This window comes from Myodes glareolus, chromosome 16 (assembly GCF_982192425.1).
Source record: "Myodes glareolus chromosome 16, mMyoGla1.1, whole genome shotgun sequence".
In the NCBI taxonomy this organism is placed as follows: Eukaryota; Metazoa; Chordata; class Mammalia; order Rodentia; family Cricetidae; genus Myodes; species Myodes glareolus.
In genome coordinates this window covers 3,076,343-3,100,112 of record NC_142041.1, presented here as the reverse complement: position 1 = coordinate 3,100,112, position 23,770 = coordinate 3,076,343, and the positions used below count along the sequence as shown (strand labels likewise).

Genomic DNA, 23,770 nt, shown 5'->3' with positions numbered 1-23,770 from the left:
TGCAAGCAAATCTATTCTGAAACTCCATGTCGACTGAGTATTTACACTGCAAGCAAGACAATGAAGGGGACAACAAATGACATTTACCAACATGTTCGTGCTTACTGATACATTTTAATACTACATGAGATTCAATCTCTATTTTATTTTTATTTAGCAGAATTGCAAGTCTCGGTGAAATCGGACTTCAGATTTGGTCTTGAGCTTCCATTCTGTTTCATCTGTCTCTCACACTGTGCGAGTCAACTTTTCACTGGGTGTCAAGAAATTCCTAACACAGGCAACTTAGGAAGTGTGCAAAATTACTTAGCTTGTAGTTTAGTGCACTGAAGGTCAAATGTTAAACACGGCTCAGGCTTGGCAAGGGCTGCCTTTGGCTACATCACCACATGGGGCAGACAGCAGGCAGAGGGTATATAAGAACAATCACGTGATAACCTCTCCACCTAAGAACAGCAAGGGTGAGGAGAGCCAGGCTTCCTTCTATATTAGCAGTCTTCTGAAGGAATTTCAAAGGGGTTCGCCAGGATTGCAAACAGCCTCCCCCTTCAGTCTTCTAATTTTTTTTATAAATTTTCTTTATTCTTGAAAACGGCATACATGTATAGAATGAAACATGTTCATATCTACCCCTATTTATCTCTCTAACTCCCTCCATGTTCTACCCCTAGAATTAATAACCCACTAAATCCAACTACTGCTGCACATATATCCAAGGGTATGGAGCCTGTTATTCCCAAATCCATGAAGTCCCCCACAAAAGCCAACAAGGAGACAGAGTCCTGTATGCAAAAGCAAAGAGCCTTTATTTTAAGCAAGGTTGCAAACTTGATCTCTCCACTTGTCCAACGCATTGGAATAAACGGAGAGCCCCAAGCTCAGTTGGAATTGGGTTTATATAGTAGAAAAGGTTGGGGCAAGGGCTTTCTGAGGTTTAGGACCAGTGATTGACTGACATTTGTCTAGGGGTGTCCTGGTGAGTGTGTTCTGGCAGGTGATTCTATCTACAGGGGTTGGAATATTAGGCATTTCCTTTGGATGGTCTGTTTTGGGGTGGGGCTCAGGTAATCTCAGTTTGGGGTTCTTATTGCAGCCAGCTGTTGTTTCAGGGTAAACTACCGAGACTCGGGCCTCTATTAAATCAATGTCCTACTCTGGCAGGTGATAATGGTTGGAAGTAAAGAGCTTCCTTTGGATGACCTGCCCATACTTAGCTTATCATGGCTGGCTCCCACAGAGGCATCCACTGAAGCAGGGAAACACACCAGTGTAGATCCCACTTCTTAGGGTCCTGTATCCCAATACACCACCCTCGAGACCAAGCTTTCAGTCACATGAACCTTCAGGCAAAACAAAATTGGCTCAGAGCCAGCCATAATAGCTGCCTTCTTTAGCTTTGCCTTTACAGATGCATCAGGGGTTTCATTATTGCACGCATCATAAAACTTCAGTCCTGGAAGTATTTGGTTTTACGTTATTTTTAAATTATCCTACAACGTCTGATTTGATTTTATCCCTATAAGGAATTCTCTAATAAAATAACGTGTGGCTTCATTTCTCCTCTTCTTGCTTTGAGCAAGTATTTTTTTCTCATTTGTCCCAAATTTTTTCTCTGAGAAAAATCAAAACAGGAAAGCTACCTGGCTCAAAGCAAACCACAAGATGGGAGTGCGTTGTCATGGGCAACACACTGGGCTTGCAGTTATTTCTTTGTGACCCTGAAGACGGAAAAAATAGAATTGAAGTCTTGCCTGGAGCATTAACCCTTTTGACGAAATGAAAGGGTCACCCGTTTAGGATGCTGAATGCGAAACAATTGTTAGACTATAAACGATTGAAGAAGCAAAATATATTTCTGCAGTTATGTACTACAAGACCTCAGCAAAGCCATTGCTCTGATGGGAAGATCGTCTCGGGAACAGAACCACCAACTTCACCTTCAGTTCAGTCAGAGATTGTTACTATTTTGTATGACAATAAACTTTAATAAAGATTTACTGAAATAAAACCATAATATACATTTATATGTCCTTGTTTAACGAATTTGTAGTTGTATGAGTTGACTTTTTGGAGCCCATTCCCTACGGTGTAAGTCTTGCTCGGCCTTGGTGTGGGGTGGGGAGGGATTGGTCCTGCCTCAACTTAATGTGCAGGGCTTTGTTGACTCCCCAGGGGAAACCTTACCCTTTCTGAAGAGTGGATGTGGATGGGGGAAGCTGGAGGAGGAGGGGAGGGAGGAGGAACTGTAGTTGGTATGCAAAATTAATAAATATTTTAAATAAAAAAAACAAGCAAAAAAGAATTTGCAGTTGTAGGCTATACCTTAGACCCTGTTTCCTTGTCTGTCAAGTTCATCCTGGGAGAAGCTTTCGGATTTACTCGTCATGTACCATGGTTCATTTCCCTTTCCTTTGACTTTCCAAGGGAAGAATGCATCACAGGGATCTGCCAGTGCCACCATGACGCCCAGTATTCTGCTCACATCACTTTTACAGCGTCTCCTTCTGCAGTTGCCTGAATCCTGGTGGTTATGTCATCCTTGTTAAGAAACTAACTTTTAAACTAACATACAAACTAATGAGCATTGTGGTGTGTGTGTGTGTGTGTGTGTGTGTGTCTTTATACCTTGTTCTTCCTCATGATGACCTCCTTCTGGGCACTTGTTCATCTTCGCTAACCATGCTCTTCCAGTATTTTCTATTGCATTCTATGGCACCATGACTTAACTATGTGTCCAAGTTGGCATCATAAAATTATGTTAACTCCTCAGTATTGAGAACATTTCCAGCATGCTATGTCCACTCTGCTCCTGGTGGATCTTCTAAGCAGAGCTTTGCCTCTGGACTGTGTTAGAGCCAGCCGTCTTCATGTTTCATCTCCATCACTGAGTACTTAAATAGTGAGATGCCTGAAGAAATAAGTGACTATTGATTGGACCTTGAAACCTGAATTTTAACACTTGAGCACTTTGAAGTCTAAGGCGGGAAGATTGAGGGTTTGAAGGCCAGCATGGGCTATATGATAAGTTCTTGGCCAACCTAGGCTAAGTAGATAAAATTGAGATGCTGACTAAGTCTGAGTAAATGTGTATTTCCTGTCTCATGTCTGCAATCCCAACAACATTCAGAAGGTTGAGGAAACAGGACAGTATGCTGAAGGCCAACCTGAACTGCATAACAAATTTCAGGCCAACCTAGAATGCATAGCAAAACCCTGCCTTAAAAAAGAAAAGCCCCCAAAAGAAATGAAGGAACACGTCTTTATTTCCTCCTCTTTCACACTGATACTCAAGTTGTTTAAAGTTTTTTCCTGTAAAATATTAGGTAATCCGTTATGTCCTGCAGGATACAGACATCATTCGGAGTATCTATTACATAAAAGAATCAAAGTGTGTCCATGTACAGAGGTAAGACAGATGGAATTCTTTACCTTCAAAGACATCTAATAGGAAAAAAAATAGCGTACCACAGTAGTGTAATGAGTGCTATAATACCATCGCAATATGCAATGGAGTTGTGGTAGCACAGCATGCAATAGTACAGCAGAGGACCAATTCTACATAGTGGAGCTGAAGAATAGATTTTTTTTTGACTGTTTGTGGTAGAATAGATATTTTTTTTATCAGGTAAACAAATGAGAGAAAACTTTCCCGCACAGGAAAATATATCCAAGCTTTGATGCCTGAGTAAGCATTGCTTCTGTAGAAACTTTAAGTTATTGAACACTCACTAGGGACACACAAAAGTATTGTGTTATATATGTGTCAGTTTTTCAACACTTAGCACAGACTTACTTCTCAATATACATTTGTTAGGCAAATGATTCTGTTCCTCAATTACATCTAAAAGGTTATGTAGTTGGAGAGTATGGAAATAGTCGTGAAAATAATATCTACAATAACTTGCCTGTGTCCACACAAGAAATTCTGATTAGAAGTAGAAATCTCAGAAGCTCCCATGCCCTCATGCAAACATGGGAAATGAGAACACGGTAGTACCACATCGATTGGTAGAAGTTTCTCTTTAAGAAGGAAACCCCTTGATGAGTCAATGCTAGAATGTCTAGGTCTAGGAATATGTGACTCTGCCTTTGAAAAGGAGGAATCAGGGTCCCAGGACCACCATCAACATGGAGGATAACATAAGCCTGTTTCACAAAATAAGCAAAGTGACTCACAATTGGAAATATGTTCTGGAGGCACTAATATCTGAGAGCAGAAAGGGACCCTCCCTTAAATAAAAACAGTTTAGCTATCAGAATAGAGAGAGAGAGAGTAAACAAAAATTAAATATAGAACCTTTTATCACTTTGTGAGTTTCCAGGAATCCTAACAGCCTGCCTGTGGAATTCCTAGAAAATAAGTTTATTTTTATTTTTGGAAATCTGTGTGAAGGACATAAGAACTATTCTGGAAGCCACATCTAGCAATCTCAGGTAAAGGTGCTAGCCTGACCACCCTGTTGTGACAAAAGTACTAGCGTTTGTCAGATATTCTACCTGTTTCTCAATGCCACCACCTCTTTGCACCTAGAAAAAGACTAATCCGGATCAGAACATGAATTCAGAAAGTTCTACACATGACCGTCCAGTATCTCTGACTCTAAGTGTGAGTGGACATCCCCATTCTGGATGCTGACACTATAAAGCATGATGCCTCCATTCGCCCAGTCAGGTATGATCACATGGCAGAGCAGCCAGCGAGAAATAAATAGCTGTGTGTAAGATCTCTAAAATCTGTCAACAACACAACCCAGTCTAGCCTGATTACAACATGCTACTTAATTACTGGATTTCATTTCAGATATTCTTAAAGTATTATCTCAAAAGACACTTAGTGAGTAGCTACACTCTACTTAGTAAATCAATAAATCATTTAGAACAGGTGCCGTGGTGGAGTATATAACAAAATCAGGAAAGTCACAATTATTGTCAATAATGATGGCAAGAACAATAAACTTTGACATATAAAGCAGAGGTGACAATATACACAATAGACAAGACACATATGTACCATGACAATCCTAAGGGCACTGACAAGACAGGAGTGTGTTCATCTTAGCTAGGAACAAATCATTTACTTGCATTTGCGTCTTCTCGCTTCCGGTTACTTAGAACGTGCAGCACTGTGGAAAAGAACACCCACAATCTCAGCAATTCTAAGGTAAAGTGAGTGAAGAAGCAGGCAGTCACAACCCAGCCACCAGCCACTGTCATGGCAAACACAGTAGTCAAGCCATACCCATCTGGAGAGGTCAGGTAGCATCAGCTCCTGGTCCTGATTTCAGTGGCATTTGGAGGGCACAGCCAAATGCCTTCTTGTCATTTCCTCAAGTAAAACACTGAGATAAGAGTTTCCAACTCAGTCCATCACTTAGGACAGTAAATAAGAAAGTAAGAAAAGTGGATGAGGAAAGAAATCACCTGCTCAATATGCACACAATAGTGAAAATTAATCAATTAACTAATTAATTAGAAGTACTCCATCACTTTGCAAGCGTTCAGGAAAGTCTAGGGTGTAACTTAGCAGCCTGCCTATTATACCCCTACAGAACAAGGTTCTTTTCAGATCTGAAAACTTGTATTAAAGGATCTGACAACAAATTTTAGTTCCTGTTAGATATGGCTAAGATCATCATGCCAACAGGGGTTACAGAGAATGACGAATTATACATTAGACAAACATGCTAAAAATCAGAAGTCATTCATTATTTCCCTTTTCTTTTGCACCCAGAAGGTCTTGTCTAACTATATATTTTATTTTGACCATGCAGTATAGAATGTAGTCTTATAGACTTTATTAAAAACTTTTATTTAGCTTTTTTTCGTTCACAAGCATAAATATATGTTATATGCCTGCAATCTCTGCATAATATTTATCCCATTAGGAAGACAATTGGATAGGATTCTAGCATTCCAGGAGGTCTATTAAGTTTTTAGCCATATATCCCCACAGTTCCAACAATTCCACCAGAGCCCACATGCTCACGTGATTTTAATTGGGGAGCTTAATTTTGTTAAAACAACGTCAAGTCGTTTTTAATGAACCTTAAAAACCACAGAGCATTCTCTAGAACTGTCACAACTTCAGTATTCAGGGTGTATGGTATAATCTATAGTTGTCATTTCTAGAAGCCATTTCCATCAGGGGGATGTAACCTCTTCATCGGGAGCATTTCTCAAAGATGTGATTTTTCTTGTAATGATGTATTCAATTGCTTGTAACCATTTGTCCAAGGCCTCTCACAGTTTGTAGGTCAATTTTAATATCAACCAGAAAAGTCAAATTTATGATCTATTAATCTATAGAGAGCTGAAGCAAGAATTTTTCTCAAGGTGGCATGAGTTGTTTCTTTCAGCACACACACACACACACACACACACACACACACACACACACACACACATCTTCACAACCCCAAAGGGTCATGAGCAAGCCCTCCATCTTCTGGGTCCCACAAGCACAGTGCCTCAGGTAAAGCTATGATGTGCAGATCACAGGAGCACTTTCAGCTTGACGTTTTGCTTACTCAAAGTCAGAAATCATCTTTGTTAACCACTGGTACAAACCAGCAGCTGACTAATGTGTCCCCATCGGTTTCACCGTCTGAGAAGTCACAAGTAATTTGATGTTATTGGTACTTCCAAGCCAGCACAATCTATAACCATACCCTAATATTTCCTGAAGGCCTTCCTTGAGTATCTCAAGGCTCCTGAACATAGTTTGTTTTCTGGTGTTGCGCTTCCTACAGGCTCTATGCCCAGAACTTCTTCAATATTATTGATATCATTTATATTGCACATAGATGTAGTTAGCCTGGTGGCATCTGTTATGTATGGGTTTTCATCAGCTACAACAGACCCTGACTGAATTTTAATTCCTTTATCAACTTTTGCATAAGGTTCTCAGATGTTTCTTCAATATTCTAAGCTAGTATTCCTGGTTAAAATTAAATTTGCCGATTTATTATTTTCTGATAGGATATATAATTCTTTCTATCTTTAATATAAATATTCTTTTATAAACTCTTCATTGACTTAAAAATGTTTCTAGAGAAAAGTGTAGTAGTTCATGCATGTAATTCTAGAACTCAGGACATCAAGGGAAGAGAATTGCCCAGTTCCTCCGTGGATACACAGTGAGACGACCTAGGCCATTGTTGGGTGTAGGAGGAGATCATGTCTCAAAAAAATGAACAAAAACATTTCTAATACTGAGTAAGTATTTGCAGCTACTAATTAGGTGAATATCATAGTGATAATACTCAGAGTTTCTAATTCAAAAATAGGACCCAATTTTCCTTTTCTCTCTCTCTCTCTCTCTCTCTCTCTCTCTCTCTCTCTCTCTCTCTCTCTCTCTCTCTCTGGTTTTCCAAGATGGGGTTTCTCTGTGTGGCTCTGGCTATCTTGGAACTCACTCTGTAGACCAGGCTGGCCTGAAACTCACGAAGATCCTCCTGCTTTTGCCTCCTGAGTGCTGACATGTTCCACCACCACCCAGCTCTTCTGTTTTCTAAAAGTTGGATCTTCTTCTCAGATTCTTAAGTTTCTCATTCTTAAGTTTCTACTTATCGATCATATTTCTTAATATGATTGTTTACATAATGGTCTTTTTAAGCTGCTGCTTAGGGATGGAGATACATTTCACATATAGACAAGAATAACCTTCAGTTTTAGAAAGAAACGTGCTCTCTTTTCCCTATGCACTCCTCTCTGTCCTTTCTTTTACTTTCTTTGATAAGATGTACCAGAAATCACTATCTTCATCTCTGTGAAAGAAAACAATGGGTATGCAATGATTTGGACAGCTGAAATTTAGACTGCTGAGGTATGGACACTAGACTTCTAACTTTCCAAATAGAAAGCAAGCTCCAGATTTTCTACAGAACTGTTCAATTTTTACGTGTCTGAGAATTCAAACTACATTAAAATGCTTTTCAGTCTAAACAAAACAAGTCAGGACCGCATTTACAGCATGACTGGCTTGTGATGACGTGGGCTTTCATATCACAGTAATTCAGATCCTTGTCTAACTGTCCTAAATCTAACTAACCTCAGATTTGGCTAAGATCCTGATCTGAGAAATTCCCAAATAAATTAGTTTTGTATGGCCATTATCTAGCAATAACAATGTTTGTATTCAAAGAAATAGTAAACCAATGGGTTCATACAGCAACACCCACAGGGTATTAATCACCATCATCAGTAGTTAGGGAAATGTTTTAATGTGCTAAAGGAATTTTAATAAAGAATACAATTTCAATTGTGTTCTCTATAACCTGCCCCACCATTGAATACAATAATGATTAACATGGTCTTTTTCCACCAAAACCAATTACTTTTCATCACAGATTGGCAACAACTTGAAGAATGCTTTATTAAAAGTCCTATCCAGTAGATTTTGCAAACTCATATCCACGGATAAAGAATATCTGATATCTCTGTTCCATAAAAATTAGTTTATAAAGACTTAGCCCCTTGAAATTATTTTCTAGTGACTCAAACTGACACATAAAATATTGAGTCATAATCAGCTTTATGTAAGGTCCTCAAACTCATTTGCAATTTAAATTAGAAATATAGAAGGTTAGTATGACTCGGAGAGTAAAACTCAAAAGGAAGACCACATAATGAAGCTTGGAGAACAAAAGGTAAGGAAAGAAAACTGTAAAGAGTAGAATAGAATAACTGTTTCAGAAAGACAGATGAGATTAGATGGTACACGCATACATACACACACACACACACACACACACACACACACACACACACACAGACTCGTAGGTGTAAGAAAGTCATATTTCCTCCTAGCTAACAATATCATGTCTTAAGTTTATAACACATCATATATCATCATATATCATTAAGCTCAAGTCTCAAGAGAAGCACTTATTTTGGGGTAATAACTGATCAAATGCCATCTCATATAATACTCTCCTGGGTTCTACTGAGAGGCATCAGAGAAATGCATGGAACCTCCATAAACTGTATTCAAAATTTTATGTGGTGCAATGTGTTCTATGGTCAAAACATCATTTCCACAATACCTAATTAGTTTAAAAGTATTTCAAGAAATGAGCTTGGGGCTGGAAAGGTAGATCAGCTGATCAAGTCCTTGCCTTATGTGCATGAAGCCCTGGTTTCTGTACCTAGCACCATATTAAACTAGTGTGGTGGTTCACATCTACAACCTCAGCATCTGGGGGGATGAGGCAGGATAATCATAACTTAAAGGTCATGTTTGGCTACACAATGAATATGATGTTAACTTCCATTAGAGGTGAGAGAGAAGGGAGCCGAGGAGGGAGTGGGGAGGGAGAGATGAAGGAAGAAACAAATGAACGTGATTAGTATTTCTGACTGGAAATCTAAAATAACGAGACATTATTAAAAAGTAATTATATTCAGGCAAGCTCTTAATAATTGTTACACCAGGTTCTCATTAAGTATGCAGTGAGGAGTTACAGTTATTCAATAAAGTCATTACAAAGTTTCTGTGATTTGGTAGGAAAATTTGTGGATTTAGGAAACAAACAGATCTACATGTCCGAAGACCTGTGACTAGTTAACTGCACAGAAAGAATGAAGTAAACATTCTAAGATCGTTTCTCCTCGACTACTAAAGATAATCAAGAGTTATAAACTCACAGTAACTGTCAATAGGGGTTTCGGAGATGGTCAGATGATCCAGTCGTGCCTTATACCTACTACAAACTCAGTGAGTTTCCTTCCTTCTTCTCTATCAAATAAATGTTCCTCTAAGAGCCTAAGATATCCATATGATTCCTTCCTGGAATCTGTGAAGGCCAAAGGCAAGATGCCTCAGCAAAAATCATTAAAATAAGAAGACCCCAGAATTCTTTCAGCTGTGCTAAAACCAACAAGAGATGCCCTTTATGTGGTAAATGTGAAATATGTTTTAAAAGAAAATAAAAGTCTGACTGAAGCTCATAACTTTATCTCACAAACACAAGGCACAGGGAAGGGGAGGGAACAACTTGGAGGTTAGTATTGTAGTAATGCCATTAATAGAATCATGAAGTCATGACAGGACTTGTCTATGATGGAGTCTAATAAGACTCTAATAAGACACTAATATTGAGTCTTCGGGGTAAATATGAGGAGTCGTATAACTGGCCATACAGTGGGACTAGCTTTCCTATTTAGGACCCTTGTTACTGATTTGCACTGTGCTTGGACTAATCACACTTCCACTAGCAATGAATAAGGGCTCCTTTCCGTCCACCTTTTCAGCAGCTTTTGTTTTCATTGGCTTATGTGTTTTCTTCATGACTATTATTTCTGGAATGGTTAGTGATGCTGAAGATCTTTTCACGTGTTGATTGGCCATTCAGTCTTCATGTTTTGGTAATCATTTCATTAGATCATGTGTTGACTGGGTTGATGGTTAGCTTTTTGAATTATGTGTACATTCTAGATACCAGTCCTATGTCAAGTGTGTGGCTAGCAAAGATTTCATTCCATTCTTTAGCAGCTTCTTCCCTTGGTTCTTTACTGTGCTGTGTAGAAGCTTCTAGTTTCATGAAGTCCTACTTGTCTGTGGCAGAGTTGTCTCCTGAGTGCTGTAGCACTGTTTACATTGTCAAGCTATGGAGCCTGCCTTGGTGTCCATTAGTAGAAGCATGCATAAGAAAATGGGATTGTGTTCGCAGTGAAACTTTCTTTGGCCATAAAGAAGAATTAAGTTATGTTGTGTGCAAAAACGATGATACAAAAAGACACAATCCCATTAACAAATTAAGTCAGTCTCAGAAAAGCAAATATCACAATTCTCCTCACTTGTGTGTGTCCTGGACTTTACAGAAGCCTAACACCACATCTTTACAGACAACGTGAGAAGGGGAAGGAGAAGTTCCCAGAAAGCAGCTGCCATCTTCAGACTAGGACCTTCTGCAAAGCTGATTAAAACATGCATTTAAAATGCTGCAGGTCCAGAACCTGTTGCAATTTATCTCTGAAAGGCACTAGGGCCGGATAACAGGTGGACTGGTAACACCAGTACCCTGGGCCATTTCATATGTGACGCAGGCAATGAAGCTTAGCACTGCTGCCGGAACCATCCACAAATAAACAGCTACACGTGGGGTTTCAGCTCAGTGTTTTTTAAAAACAAAAATGTCAGACAGTAAAACATTTTTACTTTGTTGAACAGATCAAATCACTTCTCAGAAAATGACTGGTACAATAAAAAGTTGTTGTTACAAAGTCGCTTCTCAAACCAAAGCCTAGAGTGCCTGTGGTCAGCAGGGAAGCCAGCCTGCGGTTAGTATTTGCATAAGGTATCCATGTGCTAAGCATGGGTTTAAGAGTGAAAGGCAGAGGTTGTGCAAACTTTACTGGGTTTAGTACTTGCTTTATGTTTTGTTCTGTTCTATAAAAATGATAAGCTTTAGAAAACAAAATTTCGATATTGAATAAAATAATAAAAAGGATCGAAACTATGAACATAGGATTTTTCACATATTTCCCTCTGAATCTGATACAAAATGGAAAGACATCATGGACTCCAACACCTGAGCAGGACACAGAAAGCTTGAAACCGCGACTCTGCAGAGGAAACTGGTATCACAGAGGTCTCTCCATCATCCGGGCACACTGAAGACTTTAGGACAATTCACAGAAGGAAGCAAATGCTGAAGGGGAGCAGCCCAATCCACGGTGTTCTTAAAATAAGGCCTATGTTATTCCTAGAGATAAGCCAAAGAACCATATAAAATCTCTGCAAAGAAACTGGGAAAATTTGCTGAAGGCTCTCAAAGGACGTCCTAACTGAAGTGTGTAGCATGCCTGATTCTTTTCTCTTTTTCTGTTTATTTTTAAGATTGCTTTTCTTTTTTTTTTTTATTAAATCCTTCTCATTTCAAGTGTTTGGATAGGAATGTGCTATACATTTTTCCCCACTCCCCTTTCACCCTCCCCCTTGCCCTCCATGCTCCCAATTTACTCAGGAGTTCTTTTCTGTTTGGCCCCTTCCTAGGTGGATCCATGTATGTCTCTCAACAGAAAAATCTCAAATGGCCAAAAGACACTTAAGGAAATGCTCAACATCCTTAATCTTCAAAGAAATGCAAATCAAAACAACTCTGAGATACCATCGTATACCAGTCAGAATAGCCAAGATTAAAAACTTTGATTACAGCTCATGCTGGAGAGGATGTGGAACAAGAAAACACTCCCCCATTGCTGGTGGGAGTGCAAACTTGTACAGCTGCTATGAAAATCAGTATGATTGTTTCTCAGAAAATTGGGAATCCATCTACCTCAAGATCCAGCATTTCCACTGTTTGGCATATACCCAAAAGATGCACAATCATATTACAAGGACATTTGCTCAACCATGTTCGTAGCAACATTATTCGTAATAGCCAGACCTCCTCAACTGAAGAATGGATAAGGAAAATATGGTACATTTACACAATGGAATACTACTCAATGGGGAAAAAAAATGACATCTTGAAATTTGCAGGCAAATGGAAGGGACTAGAAAAAGTCATCCTGAGTGAGGTAACCAAGACCCAGAAAGACAATATAATATGTGCTGACTCATAAGTAGATAATAGACATAAAGCAAGGACAATCAGTCTACAGGCCACAACCTCAGGGAACCTAGGCAACAAAGATTAAGATTGTATCGGCATTCTATTTCTCCTTTCCCTTTCCTACCCCCAGACCCTCCTGTCCCCCTCTCTAATCTCCTTCAAGTTTGTTAAGTCAGGGTTCTTGAAAGTCATACTCAACATAGTGTAAGATGTCAGATTTACATGCACATGCATGCACACACGCACACATGCACACATGCATGCACAACCTTCTAAAATACATGTTAAAAATATTAAAATCAAAGGAAAAAATGTGAGATGGCCAAGAAAAGAAACAGTAAGGGGAACTTTGTTCTAGTGGACAGCAAGATTGATCACAGGTTACAGTGATTCAAAATGCATGTCACTGGTATAGATAAAAACAAGATAAAAACCCATAAATATAAATATAAAAAAACTTTCCTGCTATAAACATAGCATCTCAAGGCAATGGGAAAAGAATAGGTTAACATAATGGTTTAAACATAACTAGCTAGTCATTTAGAAGAAACAAGTTTTGTGTACCGTGCCCAAAATCAGATTTATTAATACTTACAGTTCCAACATAAAAATCATTTTTATAAGGAACACTACAACTTTTATACTGCAAAGAGCCAAATGACTATTTCTTTTTTTTTTAAGTAAATTTTATTAAATTATAAAAGTTTCCATTTCCGCTCCCCCTCCCAACGCCCTCCCACTCCCCCCACTCCCCCTCCTCCTCCCTCTTCGTCCCCCAGGGCAGTCAGGGTTTCCTGCCCTGTGGGAAGTTCCAGTTCCTTCCCCCTCCCTCCAGGTCCAGGAAGGTGAGTGTCCAAAGAGACTGGATCCCCAAAATCCAGTATATGTAGAGGAAACAGGTCCCAGTGTCATAGTCAATGACTTTTCAGAAAGACTTCGGGCCAGCCACAGTCAGAGAATCCGGCCAAATTCCGAGAATCTGGTTAGATCACGTCCTCGTTCAGACCCAGTCCAACTGGCCTTGGTAAACTCTCATCAGATCCGTTCCCTTGTATCAGTGGGTGATAGCATCCCTCGCAGTACTGATTTCGTTTTTCATGTTCTTCCTCCTTCTGTTCCTCATTTGGACCTCGTGGGGCTCAGTCTGGTGCTCCAATGTGGGTCTCCGACTGTATCGCCATCCTTCGCCAGATGAAGGATCTCCTAGCTATCCAAATGACTATTTCTTAGATAAAAATAAATCAGCAAACTATAATCAGAAAATAGACAAAGGTAAAGAACAATTTATGAAATAAAAATATGTTCACTAATTGTTATAAAGCTAAAGTAAGACAGTTATTCTATTATCTATCAATCAACAAAGTTTTTAAAAGTTGTTTGGGGTAAATTGTTTTATTTTGGTTTGGTTTTTGAGAAAGGACCTTCTGTAGCCCAGGCTGTCCTTCTACTTGGTAGTGGCTAAGATGACCTTGAACTTCTGGTCTTCCTTCCCCCTTGATGTTCACTGGAGAGCATCAACATGCCTCATTTGTATGCTGCTGAGACTGAGTCCAGGGCCTTGTGAATCCCAGGCAAGCAGTCTATCAACCGAACTATATCCTCAGCCCAGTTCAGAAATTTTAAGAAATAACCTGCTAATAAAGATGCAAGAAAATAAACCCTGGTATGCTTTTATGAAAGTAAAGTTTGAAAATTCTCAGTAATGTCTTTCAGACTTACACAGTGTCAAGGACAGTAATTTCTTTTTCTAAAAACACACTTAATAAAATAATGGCACACACACAAAAAATGTTTACTGAAGCATCCCAGCACGGAATATTAACATGCAGTATCTTTGTGGAAAACCACTGCATTTCGTCTCAGAAGATCAAGCACTGGTGTTGTATGCCCTAAATGCCCATAATTACTAGCATGTTAACTGCACACAAGAAGGCGTTCCCCAGCGGCATTTCTGCACATATGCAAATCATGGTCTTGCCGCATTCACTCTGCCTTCTCTCCTCTCTCACCTTCCATTTTCTTCTCCCCTACCTAGTTCTTTCCTGCTTTTCTAGTAGCAAACTTCTATTCCTTTCTTTCTATTCTTTGTTTTTATTTTTGGTTTCTCTGTAGCTTTGGAGCCTGTCCTGGAACTCGTTCTGTAGACCAGATTGTCCTGGAACTCACAAAGATCCTCCTGTCTCTGCTTCCCGAGTGCTGGGATTAAAGGCGTATGACACCATTGCCAGGCTATTTCATTTTTTTTATTGAGAGTACATACTATAATGGTCATTCTGAGTGTAGCTTATTTTACTAACTATCATCTCCGGTTTCATCTATTTTCATGCAAACAATCTAATCTCATTATGTTTATGAATAAATAATATCCTATTAGGTTTGTCTACCATATTTTCTTTACTTCTTTACCAGTTGGCTGTCATCTAGACTGATTCCATGACTTAGCTCTTATGAATACCAAGTATAACGCTGAAGATGGGCATATTTCTTTTGTGTACAAACTTTATTTCCTTGAGATAAACCCAGAAGTAATACAGCTAGCACTCTTCTGGATTACCACGTTAAGAGATCTTCAAAGTAAGTAAAATACACATCTGTATTCAAGCTATGATTAAATGTACATTCATAAACAGAATTTAAAAATCAAGATAAACTTTATAAAACAATAAGAGTAAAGAGCCTATGGGGTGAAATTACAGCAAACTTTAAATTTGGGGTTTCAATTTTTATTGACTTGAATTATACAGAAACTATCTTCCATTTGAAACAAAAAAATGGGTAAGAAATCTCAAGTTTTAGCATTTGGGCAAAAACTGTTCTAACTCCTATTTTTTGTCCATGTTTTTTGATAAAATTATTGGTCTTAAATAAATCCTCATATTATCCATAAGCAGCCATACAGTAGGAGAAGGTTTGCTTTGTTTTTGTGAGGTTTTGTTTTTGTTTCTTATTTTCTGATTTTTTTTTCTTACACAAAGCAATTTCTTGACAGGAAATAACTTGAGAAATCCTGTTCACAAACGGCGACCATGGTGATGCCCCCACCCACGCCTTTGAGTGTTGTCATGGGAGATGGAGGTGACATCCTCAATCTGCCCAATCTTCATCTTTGAGTAAGCAAGAGCTCTGAGTGCTGACTGGGCACCTGGTCTAAGGGTCTTGATCCTGTTTCCTCCTGTGGTCCCGAGTTTGACATGCTGGGCAGTTCCTTGCATCTTTGGGCTCCTGTGTTCTGGGCTGCTGCATTCTGGGCAGCCAACATGGCCACATTTGGAGAGGACTCATCTCGGTCAGCCTTTCTTTCTCCTTCCACAGTCATTCATTAGATGGGTTCCTTGACAGAAAGATGGGTTTCATGGACAAAGGTGTCTCCGAAGGATACAAGGCTGTGGCAGACGCCAAATGTATTCTCTCCTTCAGCCACTGGAGGTCCGAGGCTGATGACTTGCTCATCCATCTTCTTCTCCCTCCGAGTGTCATTTCTGATGTTTCCTGCAGACTCCTGAACCGGAAGAGGCTTATCTTTTAGACTTCAGGAATACAGTTGTTACTTGAAGGAGTAAAGTACATTTTGTTTTGTATTAAATCCAAAGTTTTAATGACTTTTGAGAAACAATGCCACTCACAGAACAATGCCAATAACTCCAAGATCCCTGGCAATGCTTAGCAAAGATACTGAATACACAGAATTTTTAAAAATCAAGGTTATTTTTCCTTCCTTTCTGAAGGTTGATGAAGAAGAAAACTCAGAAGAAATTAAAATAAGATTCGTGATTGTGTCTTGTGCAGTGATTGGTTGTAGTGTTAAACATTTCAACTAATTTGGATACAACAGTTTGTTTGCTTGTTTATACTTTCTAGCTAGCTAAGGTGGTCTTTTATAAGCTGAAAGCGAGTTTTCATCACATTGACCAAAGACGGTAGGTGTCTTCTTTCTCTAAAAGATACTCACGAGCTTGAGTAAAAAGAACATGATTTTTTATTTTATTATTATTATTATTATTATTATTATTACTACTACTACTACGACTACTACTACTACTACGGTTTTTCGAGACAGGGGTTTTTTTTGTAGCTTTGGAGCTTATCCTGGAACTAACTCTTATAGATTAGGCTGGTCTCAAACTCACAGAGATCTGCCTGCCTCTGCCTCCCAAGTGCTGGGTTTAAAGGATGCACCATCACCACCTGGCAAGAATACGGTGTTTACCAACTGGATATGTTTTCTTTGAAAGTCTGCTCAAAACTACCATTATCAAAACACTAAACCATTTTCACTGCGCTCCACAGTTGCATGGTAAGATTATAGCTAAACAAAGCATGTGGAATATCTCTGAGACACAAAGGAATACCTGAGACACTGTTTTGCTTACCCAAGACACAGCACGAGCCTAGGAAATCCACTTAACCAACCAAGTGAATCTTTCAAATGGGTGTCCTCTGTCTGCCTAGCAGGAAAAGTCCATTTATGTTCCAAACATGTACTTACTCCTCTAAGTGCAGTCGTTCTGTAAGTATGTAGTATGTACAGTCTGAAAAGTTTGTAGTTGTGTAATTACCATTGAAATGAATCACAAGTTTCATCGCAGTGGGCTCGTAAACAAGGTTTGTGTGGAAAAAATAGAGAATGTTTATTCAAAACAGATTCTCCAACAGCTAATATACAGGATAGTTTATTTTATGTAGAAGCTGTAGGACCACAAATTCATTCTACATGATAGACAAGTTGTATAAGCAAATTGTTGATTTATGCCTTCCCTCTGTTTAGTAAACTAATTTGGGAAAGTGAACCAAAGTTTTAATATAAGTTTTATAAGCAATATTCCAAGCACCTACCTCTGCTGCATACCCATAGGGCCTACTTATGATTCTGCTCAAACAGAGCAGTGGAAGCCAATTGGATTACACTGGGGGTTAAACAAGTGATTTGGTTTTAAAGAGTGATCAAGCCCCTGAGTGCACCTTCGCTGTCAAATTTTCTTAGCTTGGGTTGGCGTCTACTCACCTCACAAGGCACAGTTGCGCTGGGTGTTGCACAGGGCTGGAACACCCAGTAAACCTTAGGCTAGTCATTAATGACAACGGTGACGGCGTAACCAGGAATGAATGCCAACTGGAGCACATGCTCCTTCCAATTAAAGTCATTAACTTAGCAGCAGCTAAGTTAAACCCTATTTCCCTCGTATTGCAAGTGAGGTCACAAGCAGAAAAAAGCTGGCGTCATTTTTCCAAAGTCACAAAGGTAATAAACACTGACCAGGGCCTTAAGTCAGCTTCTAGCCCCCAACCAGGCTTCTCCCTCCTTACCATCCTATCTCCCACAATATTCAGCCTGTCTCTTAAGTATAGATACTTTAGGCAATATGGATTCACTTTATCTTTGGGCCCATTTTGATGTTCCATATGAATAACTCTATTTTAAAAAACCAGTACAGACAGTGGAACCCAGATTTCTTGTTAACTAGATGCAGATCAAAATCTAAAATATGAATGCAAGGTATCTTTTATTAATTCTCTGTGGTGACAAAAGAAATATCAGAATAAAACCCCATTTTTGATGTCAAGTAGTTATTTCAAATTCTGAGTAGTGAGGGTGAGCTGGGCAGGACTGCTTGGCGGCTCAGACCAGTTCCTCAGCAGGAAAGAGTACTGTGAGATGCACATTTAATTCTCATCTCTACCTTTCCTAAGGAACTAAAAGGAAAACTGAACTAATTTTGACCTTAGGAAGCATCCATAAGGTCCTAAATAAAGTCTCTCCATATTGAGCTAGTTTTTGCTTTGGTTTGGTTTTCAATGCTCAGTGTGTAAAGGAGGGGAGTTTGAATGACTGGTTTAACCACGTGGATCTCTTCTGGATCCCAGTGGGTTCCATCTACCCAGGCCCTCAGTGCTCTGGTAGTATTTCTGAATCTGGTCACAAGGAATGTTTCCTCCACTCCGGGTGGGATCAGCACACTGGCTGGTTTTGAATTTGAAAGAAGACACAGTATTCCATGCTACCCCGGCTTCCTGTGGTCTCCAGTATTCTCCCTCGTATTCAACAATAAAAGCAATCTCAGTTTTCCCACGTCTACGAAATCTCAGGTTGAGACATCCACCTGCTGACTTGCACTGCAGATGAGAAGAGTCGCTTGCATGGAGCATAAACAGCCAGGATCAAAAACTCAAAGATGGTAGTCTGTCAACTAATCTTCTTCTCAACAGGTGTTAAACTTGAATTATTTTTCACAAGCATCTTTTGCCCTAAATTACTGTACCACAACCGTGAAATTGCAACAAGTATTGTAAAATTTGCAAAACCTGATCTTTTCAACACAGTGGGGTGAGAATCTAGTTTTTGCTGTGGAAAACCTTATCTGTGTGTTTCTTCTCTCCAGTGGAGCAAGAACAAGCAGAAAGAAGCTTAGATTTTATTTACAAGGAAAATTTCATTTTACATGAAGGTCATTAAATGCTGGAATACGCATAAAGGTCAAAAAAAGAACAAAGTTGGGCTTTGTGTAGGAAACAGAATTTCTGTCTCGTGGAAAGATTCAGTTAACACTGAAGGACATCAACCCCTATAAATCTGAAAGTTCTTCGTCTACATTAACCTGTGAAAACAAGAGTCGCTTCTCCCTGTAGGCAAGGAAGACAAGATGGCAGGATAAGATAACTGAGAATTTACCTAGAATTTAGGTGTCATGGAAATCAAAACTCAGGCATCAGATCCAATTTTTTCCACAGTTTACACTAAAATGGTATACAAAATGCGAAAAGAAAAATAGTGAGCAGAGGAAACAACGGGGTGCTTTAGTTTGAGGAGTCTGAATGGGGAAGGAGAGCCAATGGCGCTGAAATCTCAAAGTGGTGCAATTGTAGAAAGTATTAACACCGCCTGTGCGGCTCCACTGTGTCTCCTTTGGGGCTGTAAGAGCCACCTCTCACCTCTTCTCTCCGTGTTCCAGTTACCCCTCGCTAGTTCAGGTCTCGCACAGATTCAGGATGTGATACCAAGAAGAAGGAACTTAAGCTCCAGGTTTAAAGAAATACAAGTATCAAAATTTCACATCAAGTTTAAGCTAAGAGAGTTAATTTTGTCTCAGATTTTATACAGATTAAACAGGTGGTTGATGTCCGTTCTAACTCTCAGCCAGTATCAGTTCTCTCTTCTGTGTCTAATCGTGTCTTCTTAGTCAGCAGAGTTGCTAACCACAGTACAACTCTGGTCATTTCACTTTCTCCTGTATGCCCTGTTACCAGCAGAATGTGTGTGACTCCATTTGAATGCAAATGAATATTGATGATTGAGTCTTTAGCCACTGACCCACAAAGGGAAGCCCCCCAAGAATAATATGCAGCATATTCTTAACAGTCAAGAAACATTTCTATTTCATAATTCCCTCAGTTTGCACTTTCTGGAAACTGCAAAGGACAATGATTTCCCCTTCACAGTTTGCAGTTCACACCCACCGATGCTAACGAAAACAGCGCTTGCCGTCAAACACTACACCGGTCAGAAACACTACACTGGTCTTTATTGTTGCTGGAGCCCCCAGGGGAACTAATGAGTAAATTTCATCTGGGTGATTCCTGCTAAGTAACAAGTTTGTGCCAGAAACTTCCAATTATGCTGCCTAGCTCCCTCATCACTCCCTCCCTACAGCAATATAACCTGCTTCATTTCAAGTTCATAGGGGCCAAGGGATGAACCAGCTAACCTTTCCAGGCTGTGTATTTTGGTATGTCTTTTTCCATATAAAACTTTATTGAGATGCCCCTCCTAAGATGTATTTGCTTTTGAGCCACATGCAATTGACCTGTCTCTATAATAAAACCACATAGAATTATATATTTTGTAGTTTCCAGGATTCATTTCAGGGTTGCCACTGCTTATTAAGGCTGTTCCAGTATCAGTATGCTTCTAAAATGAATGTTTTTTCTCAAGGAATAATGATGACTTCTTGTAAATAGACAAGTGCATAGTGGAGTTGAATTAAAATACGTGTGAACAAATTTTTTATTTTATGACTGGGAGTTTCCAATTGTTCTTAAAATTCTAAAGAGAGGAAAAAATGCAATACATATGCTATGAAAGTAGAAGAGGGGATTGTGTGGAGGAAGAAAGGGAGTAGCCAGAGGAAAGGGAGTACCCAAGGAGGATGGGGAGGACAGGAGAGGAAAGGAACAAGTCAGAACAGCAGAGAATGGTGCATATCAAAATGAAATAAAGCCTATTGCTTTGTATACTAACCTGGAAATCTAATTTTAAAAAATTCTATTTTAAATGCCTTATGTTACAAATTAACAAGTCTTGCCTAAATAAAGACAACACCTTCTTTTTCCTGAGAACTTTCCAAAATACACAAAAATTGTTTGAGCTAAATAGTCAAGCATTTTTATGTATAGCTGATGATGAAACTCACAGAAGGTTGAGTACAATGTGAATTGCTGGGCCCTAAGCTACTTGAATGAATGCTTTCTATGTGTACGGTAGATGACCTCTTCACATCCTCTCCCACCTGCACACACATCCACGTCGTGTCTTAAAAGGACTAGCAGATGGGAAGATGGGTAGAGGCAGGATCTTGAGATTCGTGACCAAGTTTGCAGTATTTTATATCTGCAGTACTCTTCACTGGAGAAGGGGTTCCAAAGCCGCTGCTGCCTGAATGTTGTAAGAATTGCAGTGTCTGCAGGTGCATGGAGATGCATGTCTGTAACCCAAGCCCTCAGCAGGCTGCAGTATGAAAGTTTTAAGTCAGAGGCAAACTCACTGTACATTGTGTGATGCTTGCCTCAAAACCTTCAGTGTCTGAGGGGGCCCTAAATGCTGGCCCTAACCCCTTCCTGAGTCTTGAATTTTGTCAGCAGCACCCAGTTGACAGGACAACCTGACTACCAAGAATATATCTGTGAACTGTTCTTCCTTTTGGTATTTTTTCTCAAATTTTGAAACTAGAAACTCTGTGTTTCTTAGCTGTTGGCTTTCTAGGTAACCTTTTCGTGAAAGGTAAAAATATATGTAGAATCTGACATTTAAAGCACCAAAGAATCCAACAACTTGGAATAATTGAGTGGTGTGGGCAACAGGAAAGCCAGCTCTCTAGCTGAAGTCTCTCCAGAGTGGTAGCCTAACAGAACAGGAAAACTGCCTCCAACCCTACACAGCAGAGACAGCTACGGCCGTGCCTCAAGCCTCCCGGCAAAAGCACAAATACAATGTGCTTTCTCCTGGTTGTCACAGGTCTCCCTTTGGCTGCAGTGTCAGAGAACGTGGAGTCAGAAGGCAGGGTTCCCACCCGTATTTGACAACAACCACCATCCATGGTGGTGTCCGAGGAGCACACACAGCACAAGCAGCCTCCCGCGTCCCAACCTGAGCGGTGTCAGAGCAGGATAATTGGAGGTCTGAATTCCAAAGCACACGCAGTAATACCAAGGCCTTCTACTGCTTGCTGGTTTCCATAGAAGCTGGATTGAAGACCTGTGCGTCCCCCTCCCCCATTTGAACAGTAAGGAAGCGGTATTGCTTCTCCGTTCTCTGGCACCATGTCAGGAGAACCCTGCTACATCATAGGATTTAAATAAGACCGTTATCTCATTAAGCTCATGGATATCCAAGGATTTTTGCAAGCCTCTCGTTTGATTATTAGTAGCATGAAGTCAGGCACATGGGCGTATGTACAGCGCAGAATGGGAACGCTCTACAAAGTACAGCGATTGTTCAGGGAGTAGTCTATAGCGTACCACCAAACGGCAGTTCCCGAAGTGAGATATTTATTCATGTTTGACTCCTGCCACACATCAACATCTCCGAATCGCACGACATAGGCAGGACTACGAGCTTACCGTGTTCCCTTTCGCCTCTGTGCTTTGGTGTGTGGCGTTTCCTCTAATGCCATGGACGCTGCCATTTTCACTGTTTCCAGCGTCATCTTCGTAACTCCCCTGCATCTTCACGCCTACTTTCATGAGTTGGTGTACGCGCGCATGCTCGCCTTATCTTTTAAAGGCACCTGTCACGTTGTGCTGAGATTCTTGTCTACTCCTTAGTCTGGAGCCAAGGAGAAATCTCTAGCAAAGGGCTCCTTAACCTTTTCCCACAACTAACCCTTTTCCCCAGCTTATTAAATGAAATGGAGGCAAAAATCACTTCCTGATCAGAAATCATAAAGATGTTTATTTAAGCGTTTCTTTATAGTTCTGTCATTCATTTAAAAATGACATGGAATTTGCATACTCATGAGACAGATGTGTTTGCTGGTCTTTACATAAAGAATTAGTTCTTAGCTAAAAATTTAGTCCAAGGAGGTAGAACATCTTTATAGTTTTCCCGAATGGATTGATATTTTATTTTTAGAACTATAAATGCTGAGGATGTCATTTTGCACATCCACATATACACATATATGCTGATTTATCATGTAGTACAAAATGGCAGAAGTATGTTTCGGGCTATCTCAGTAATTGCTGAATATTCTGTCATAATCCAAAACCAAAGTTCACTTAAGGTTTTCTTTTTCATGAAACTCAACTCAGGTGCTGTGACAAGTGTTTCTTTTTGTTGTTGTTGTTTTGTTTTGTTTGTTTTTAATGATTTGCTTTTTTTTTTTTTACTTTCTATGCTTTGATATTTTGCGAGGGTGTCAGATCCCTTGGAGATGGAGTTACCAGCAGTTGTAAGCTGCCATGTGGGTGCTGGGAATTGAACCCAGGTCCTCTGGAAGAATCTCCAGAGCTCTTAACCATTGAGCCATCTCTCCAGCCCCACTGTGACAAGTTTTAACAAACATTCTAATACAATACAACACAAAGACATACTGATTTGATATACTTGCTTTCCATAATTGAATCATTTTGTTTCTCTAAGAGCACAAAATAATATACACAGTGAACCCACTACAATTTATAATGTGTGTGGTCTCGAGTCTGGGCTAAGCTGCTTCATGCAGGTCTTATTGGTGTTGTGTGGCAACATGCATAGTGCAAAATGCACGAGTCGTGTGCTCAGAACCGAGATTGAGGTGAAGTCATGAACTGCCACTCAGGTATAGACTGTCAGAAACACTTCAGCTTCGTTACATAATCGGAATTAATTTTTCATCCTTGCAGATGCAGAAACTTTTTATGGTTGCAAAACTTTTCATAAGCCCCATGTTCAGTTATGTTGTCTGTCACAGTTTGAAAGCTGTGCCCCCCGGAAAACAATGTGTGGTTAGTTCTATGTCCTG

General features: G+C 39.7%; 1 pseudogene; it reads right to left on the bottom strand.

Annotated features, from left to right (window-relative positions):
* Window positions 1–15,568: 15,568 nt before the first annotated feature.
* LOC148119520 (small ribosomal subunit protein uS11 pseudogene) lies at window positions 15,569–22,493 on the bottom strand (annotated as a pseudogene).
* Between the last annotated feature and the right edge of the window lie 1,277 nt (window positions 22,494–23,770).